The sequence below is a fragment of the Hemitrygon akajei genome, chromosome 8 (assembly GCF_048418815.1).
Source record: "Hemitrygon akajei chromosome 8, sHemAka1.3, whole genome shotgun sequence".
NCBI lineage: Eukaryota > Metazoa > Chordata > Chondrichthyes > Myliobatiformes > Dasyatidae > Hemitrygon > Hemitrygon akajei.
Genome location: NC_133131.1, coordinates 178,419,423 through 178,425,422, shown reverse-complemented (window position 1 = coordinate 178,425,422; position 6,000 = coordinate 178,419,423). Strand labels below are relative to the sequence as shown.

Genomic DNA, 6,000 nt, shown 5'->3' with positions numbered 1-6,000 from the left:
GAGTATGCTCGCAAGAAAAGAATTCTCGGTTTGTTTCTGATGACACCCATACGTTTGTAATACATTTACTTTGACTGAGTGGTCTTTCTGCAAGACGCTGGCTGCTCTGCCGCAGAGTAATAGACCATTCAACACACCCCGTTTAGTGGATGCTACCCCGCTCACCACCTCTCAATTCCCGACTGAGGGCAACGTGAAAACTTCCGTGGTGAAACAGTCGCGCTCACTGAATACAGACTAGGGTGGGGGGAGGCAGCCGGCAGCAGTTACAGTGAAGTCTCAGGTGAAGGGCGGGGGTCATTGTCCAAGAGGCCGAGACTCCCCCCAGCCCCTACCGCGGGCCCAGGACCCGCCTGTTCCTCTTCCCCCATGGATCAACTTGCGAGAAAGTTGGGAAAAGTTTCACGAAGCTGCCGCGGGACGCCAGGCAGGAGGTGCTGGTGCTGGGAGAGGCCGGAGGCGGAGCCGAACTCTGCTCCGATGGAGCACCTCTCACCACACCCTCCCCAGGCGCGGCTCTCGCCGGATGTGCGACCGCTTCCCGGCTCCGGTGAGCAGCTTTCCAGCACTGTGTGGCCCGAGCTGGTCTAGCTGTCCTGGGGGAGGGTCAACACTGCGCCCGATCGGCCGAGTGGCCTGAGTAGAAGCTCCCCAGGATCCAGGTGAGTGTGCGGGCCTGGCGGCGGAAGGTAGTTGGGGTGGAGAAGCTGTCTGGGCGGCTCAGCTCTACGGAAGTGCGCTGTCCGTCAAAAGTACAGGTGATCGCCAGGGTCCTGGAGCCGGTACGTTGCGGGCGGGCGGTGGGGTTGCCGGTAGCGGGGTCCCTCCGGTCTCGGGACGCGACTCCTCGCTTCTCCTGTTTCAGCACTTCCTCGGAGAGCGAGGCCGTCGAATCATAATATGGAAACAGGCCTTTCGGCCCGACCTGTCGCTGCCGACCAAGGCGCCTACCTGGACTAGTCCCATTTACCCGCTCATGTCCGCGCTTTCCTGTCCGCGAACCAGTCTTTTAAACTGTGATTGCACGTTCCACAGACGCGCTCTCCGGTGAGCCTCCTTTGTAAATCTTTTCCATTTCACTTTCATCGGAATTAGGTTTATTATCACCGTCATGCGTCGTGATAGTTATTAACTTAGCAGCAGCAATTCAATGCAGTACATAACATACAAGAAAAACAATAAACTAGTGATAATAATAATAGAGCCTCTACCCTGGGATTCATGGGTCTGCCCCTCACGGTTTTGCAACTCAAAAATGTCACCCTCAGACTCCTTGTGAAGTGGCAAATACAGGAGGGTAGACGGGGGATGTCAGAGGTGTGTTTTTTTTTACAACTGAGACTGATAAGGGCATGGAACACTCTGCCAGGGGTGCTGGGAGAGGTAAATACATTCGGAAATTTAAGAGACTTAGTCACATGGATGAAAGAGAACTCGAGCATCATGTGGGTGGGATGGATTAGATTGGTCTTGTGCTAAAGAGGCAACCTGCAAAGGTTGCCACACTCCCCGTGCCAACATAGCATGCCCACAACACACTAACCCTAACCTGTAGGTCTAGGAATGTGGGAGGAATCCAGAGCACCTGGAGGAAACCCTCACAATCACGGGGAGAACATGCAAACTCTTTACAGACAGCAGTGGGAATTGAACCTGGGTCACTGGAGTTGCCACGATGATTTTAAGACAAGCTTGTCATTGTAGCTGGGTACATTGAATATAGAAATAGACCAGTATGGCACAGGAACAGCCCCTTTGGTTCACAACATTGTGCCAACCCAATTAAATTAGTAATCAAATGGCCAACTAAACTAATCTCTTCTGCCTACACAATATCAATAATCTCCATTCTCCACACATTCATGTGCCTATCTAAACATCTCTTCAAAGTCCCTAATGCATCTGCTCAATTGCCACCCCAGGTAGTGCACTCCAAACACCCACCAGTCTCTGTATAAGAAAAACACTTGCCCCTCACATTTCCTGTGAAATTACCCCTCACCTTAAATACATCCTCTCTGGTATTAAAGAGAGAAAGAGGATGTGTTGGAGCTTTTGGGAAGCATCAGGTTGGATAAGTCACCGGGACCGTACGAGATGTACCCCAGGCTACTGTGGGAGGTGAGGGAGGAGATTGCTAAGCCTCTGGCGATGATCTTTGCATCATCAATGGGGACGGGAGAGGTTTTGGAGGATTGAAGGGTTGCAGATTTTGTTTCCTTATTCAAGAAAGGGAGTAGAAATAGCCCAAGAAATTATAGATCAGTAAGTCTTACTTCATTGGTTGGTAAATTGATGGAAAAGATCCCGAGGGGCAGGATTTATGAATATTTGGACAGGCATAACATGATTAGGAATAGTCAGCATGGCTTTGTAAAGGGCAGGTCGTGCCTTACGAGCCTGGTTGAATTTTTTGAGGATGTGACTAAACATAGTGATGAAGGTGGAGTCATAGATGTAGTATATATGGATTTTAGCAAGGCATTTGATAAGGTACCCCATGCAAGGCTAATTGAGAAAGTAAGGAGGCATGGGATCCAAGGGGACATTGCTTTGTGGATCTAGAATTAGCTTGCCCACAGAAAGCAGAGAGTGGTTGTAGACGGGTCATATTCTGCATGGTGACCAGTGGTGTGCCTCAAGGGTCCCAGAACACATCCCTACTCTTCGTGATTTTTATAAATGACCCTGATGAGGAAGTGGAGGGATGGGTTAGTAAGTTTGCTGATGACACAAAGGTTGGGGGTGTCGTGGATAGTGTGGAGGGCTGTCAGACGTTACAGCGGGACATCAATAGGATGCAAAACTGGGCTAAGTAGTGGCAGATGGAGTTCAACCCAGATAAGTGTGAAGTGGTTCAGTAAGTAGGTCAAATATGATGGCAGAATATAGTATTATTGGTAAGACTCTTGGCAGTGTGGAGGATCAGAGAGATCTTGGAGTCCAAGTCCATAGGACACTCAAAGCTGCTGCACAGGTTGACTGTGTGGTTAAGAAGGCTATAGTGTGTTGGCCTTCATCAACCATGGGATTGAGTTCAAGAGCTGAGAGGTAATGTTACAGATGTATTGGTCCCTGGTCAGACCCCACTTGGGAACTGTTCTCAGCTCTGGTCACCTCACTACGTGAAGGATGTTGCAGATTTACAAGATTGTTGTCTGGATTGGGGAGCATGCCTTATGAGAACAGGTTGAGTGAACTCGGCCTTTTCTCCTTGGAGCGGCGGAGGATGAGAGGTGACCTGATAGAGGTGTATAAGATGATAGGAGGCATTGATCATGTGGATAGTCAGAGGCTTTTTCCAAGGGCTGAAATGGCTAACATGATAGGTTACAGATTTAAGACAGACAGACAGATATACTTTATTGATCCTGAGGAAATTGGGCTTCATTACAGTCGCACCAACCAAGAATAGTGTAGAAATATAGCAATATATATCCATTAATAATTAAATAATAATAAGTAAATGATTCCAAGTGGAAATAAGTTCAGGACCAGCCTATTGGCTCAGGGTGTCTGACACTCCGAGGGAGGAGTTGTAAAGTTTGATGGCCACAGGCAGGAATGACTTCCTATGACGCTCAGTGTTGCATCTCAGTGGAATGAGTCTCTGGCTGAACGTACTCCTGTGCCTAACCAGTACATTATGGAGTGGATGGGAGTCATTGTGCAAGATGGCATGCAACTTGGACAGCATCGTCTTTTCAGACACCACCGTCAGAGAGTTCAGTTCCACCCCCCACAACATCACTGGCCTTATGAATGAGTTTGTTGATTCTGTTGGTGTCTGCTACCCTCAGCCTGCTGCCCCAGCACACAGCAGCAAACATGATAGCACTGGCCACCACAGACTCGTAGAACATCCTCAGCATCGTTCGGCAGATGTTAAAGGACCTCAGTCTCCTCAGGAAATAGAGACAGCTCTGACCCTTCTTGTAGACAGCCTCAGTGTTCTTTGACCAGTCCAGTTTACTGTCAGTTCATATCCCCAGGTATCTGTAATCCTCCACCATGTCCACACTGACCCCTTGGATGGAAACAGGGGTCACCAGTGCCTTAGCCCTCCTCAGGTCCACCACCAGCTCCTTAGTCTTTTTCACATTAAGCTGCAGATGATTCTGCTCGCACCATGTGACAAAGTTTCCCACTGTAGCCCTGTACTCCACCTCATCTCCCTTGCTGATGCATCCAACTATGGCAGAGTCATCAGAAAACTTCTGAAGATGGCAAGACTCTGTGCAGTAGTTGAAGTTCGAGGTGTAGATAGTGAAGACCATAAGATATTGGAGTAGAATTAAGCCATTCAGCCCATCGACTCTGCTCCAGCATTCCACCGTGGCTGATCCTGGATCCCATTCAACCCCATACACCTGCCTTCTCACTATATCTTTTGACACACTGACCGATCCAGAAATGATTAACATTTTACCTTAAATATACGCATGGACTTGGATTCCACCGCAGTCTGTGGCAGAGCATTCCACAGATTCACTACTCTCTGACTAAAAAATTTCCTGCTTACCTCTGTTCTAAAGGGTCACCCCTCAACTTTGAGCTGTGACTTTTAGTTCTGAATACCTCCACCATAGGAAACATCCTCTCCACATCCATCCTATCCAGTACTTTCAATATGTTCCTTAGGATTTGGGGACTCATGCCAAACTTCTTCAACTATCTGTTGTGTCTTTTTTCACCACACATCCAATCCACAACCAGCTCCTTTGTTTTTGTGACATTGAGGGGAGGTTGTTTTCTTGACACCACTGTGTCAAAGAGATGGCTTCTTCCCTGTAGGCCGCCTCATTATTGTTTGAGATAAAGCCAATGAACATAGTGTCATCGGCAAATTTAATTAGCAGATTGGAGCTGGGGGTGGCGACACAGTCATGGGTATACAAGGAGTAAAGGAGGGGACTCAGTACCCAGCCCTGAGGGGCTCCAGGAACACATCTATACTCCACCTTCCTCACTTTTCCCAGAAACTCACGCCATTGCTGTTCTGCTGTCATCCCTGCCAGCATCTCCTTCCAATTTCCTTTGGCCAACTCCTCTCTCATACCACTGCAATTTCCTTTACTCCACTGAAATACTGCTACGTCAGATGTAACTTTCTCCCTATCAGATTTCAAGTTGAACACAACTATATTGTGATCATTGCTGCCTAATGGTTCTTCCCAGTCAGCTCCGGTTTCTCACGTAACACCCAACCCAGTACAGCCGAATAGGCTCAACGACAAGCTGCACTAACAGGCTGTCTCATAGGCATTCCACATTTCCAGCCTGATTTCCCCAAGTGACCTGCATGTTAAAATCTCCTATGACTACCATAGCCTTGGCCTTTTGACATGCTTTTCTGTTTCCTGTTGTATTCTGTGGTCCCCATCCCAGTTACTGTTGGGAGGCCTGTATGTAACTGCCATCAACATCCTCTTACCCTTGCAGTTTCTTCACTCAACCCACAAGGACTCAACGTCTTCCGATCCTATGTCACATCTTTCTACTGTTTGATACCATGAATGTGGTCAGTGAGAGTGTGCAAACTCCACACAGACAGTTTCTGAGGTCAGGACGGAGCCCTGGGGGTGGGTTGCGAGGCAGCAGCAGTACCCACTACTGCACTGTGCTGCCCTGCTGTCCTGAACATGTGAACGGCTGACGTGTGTAGCCACTGCAGTTACACTGATGAAACTGAGATCGGCAGAGGTTTAGGTGGTGGTCTTGGGTCACAGGAGGACATTACTGCACAGACTGTATCTCCGTTAGACTTATAGGTGCCAACTGATGGTTCAACAACATACACACAAACAAGCTCTTCGGCCCATCTAGTCAATGCCAACCTGTTGTTCTGTTTAGTCCCATTAACCTGCACTTGAAGTATAGCCCTCCATACTTCTCCTTTCTGTGTATTTATCCAAACTTCTCTGCAATGTTACATTCAAATCTGCATCCATCGCTTCAGCTGCCAGCTCCTTCCACACTCACACCTCCCTATGAGTGAAG

The 6,000-nt window shown here is 48.4% G+C and overlaps 1 protein-coding gene across 1 annotated transcript in view; it reads left to right on the top strand.

The window, feature by feature from the left end:
* Positions 1 to 517: 517 nt before the first annotated feature.
* LOC140732480 (protein FAM83H-like) overlaps positions 518 to 6,000 on the top strand; it is a 69,293-nt gene continuing 63,810 nt past the window's right edge. Inside the window, exon 1 of the mRNA XM_073055193.1 lies at positions 518 to 662. The gene's annotated coding sequence lies outside the window, so the exon portion shown is untranslated. The remainder of the gene's footprint in view (positions 663 to 6,000) is intronic.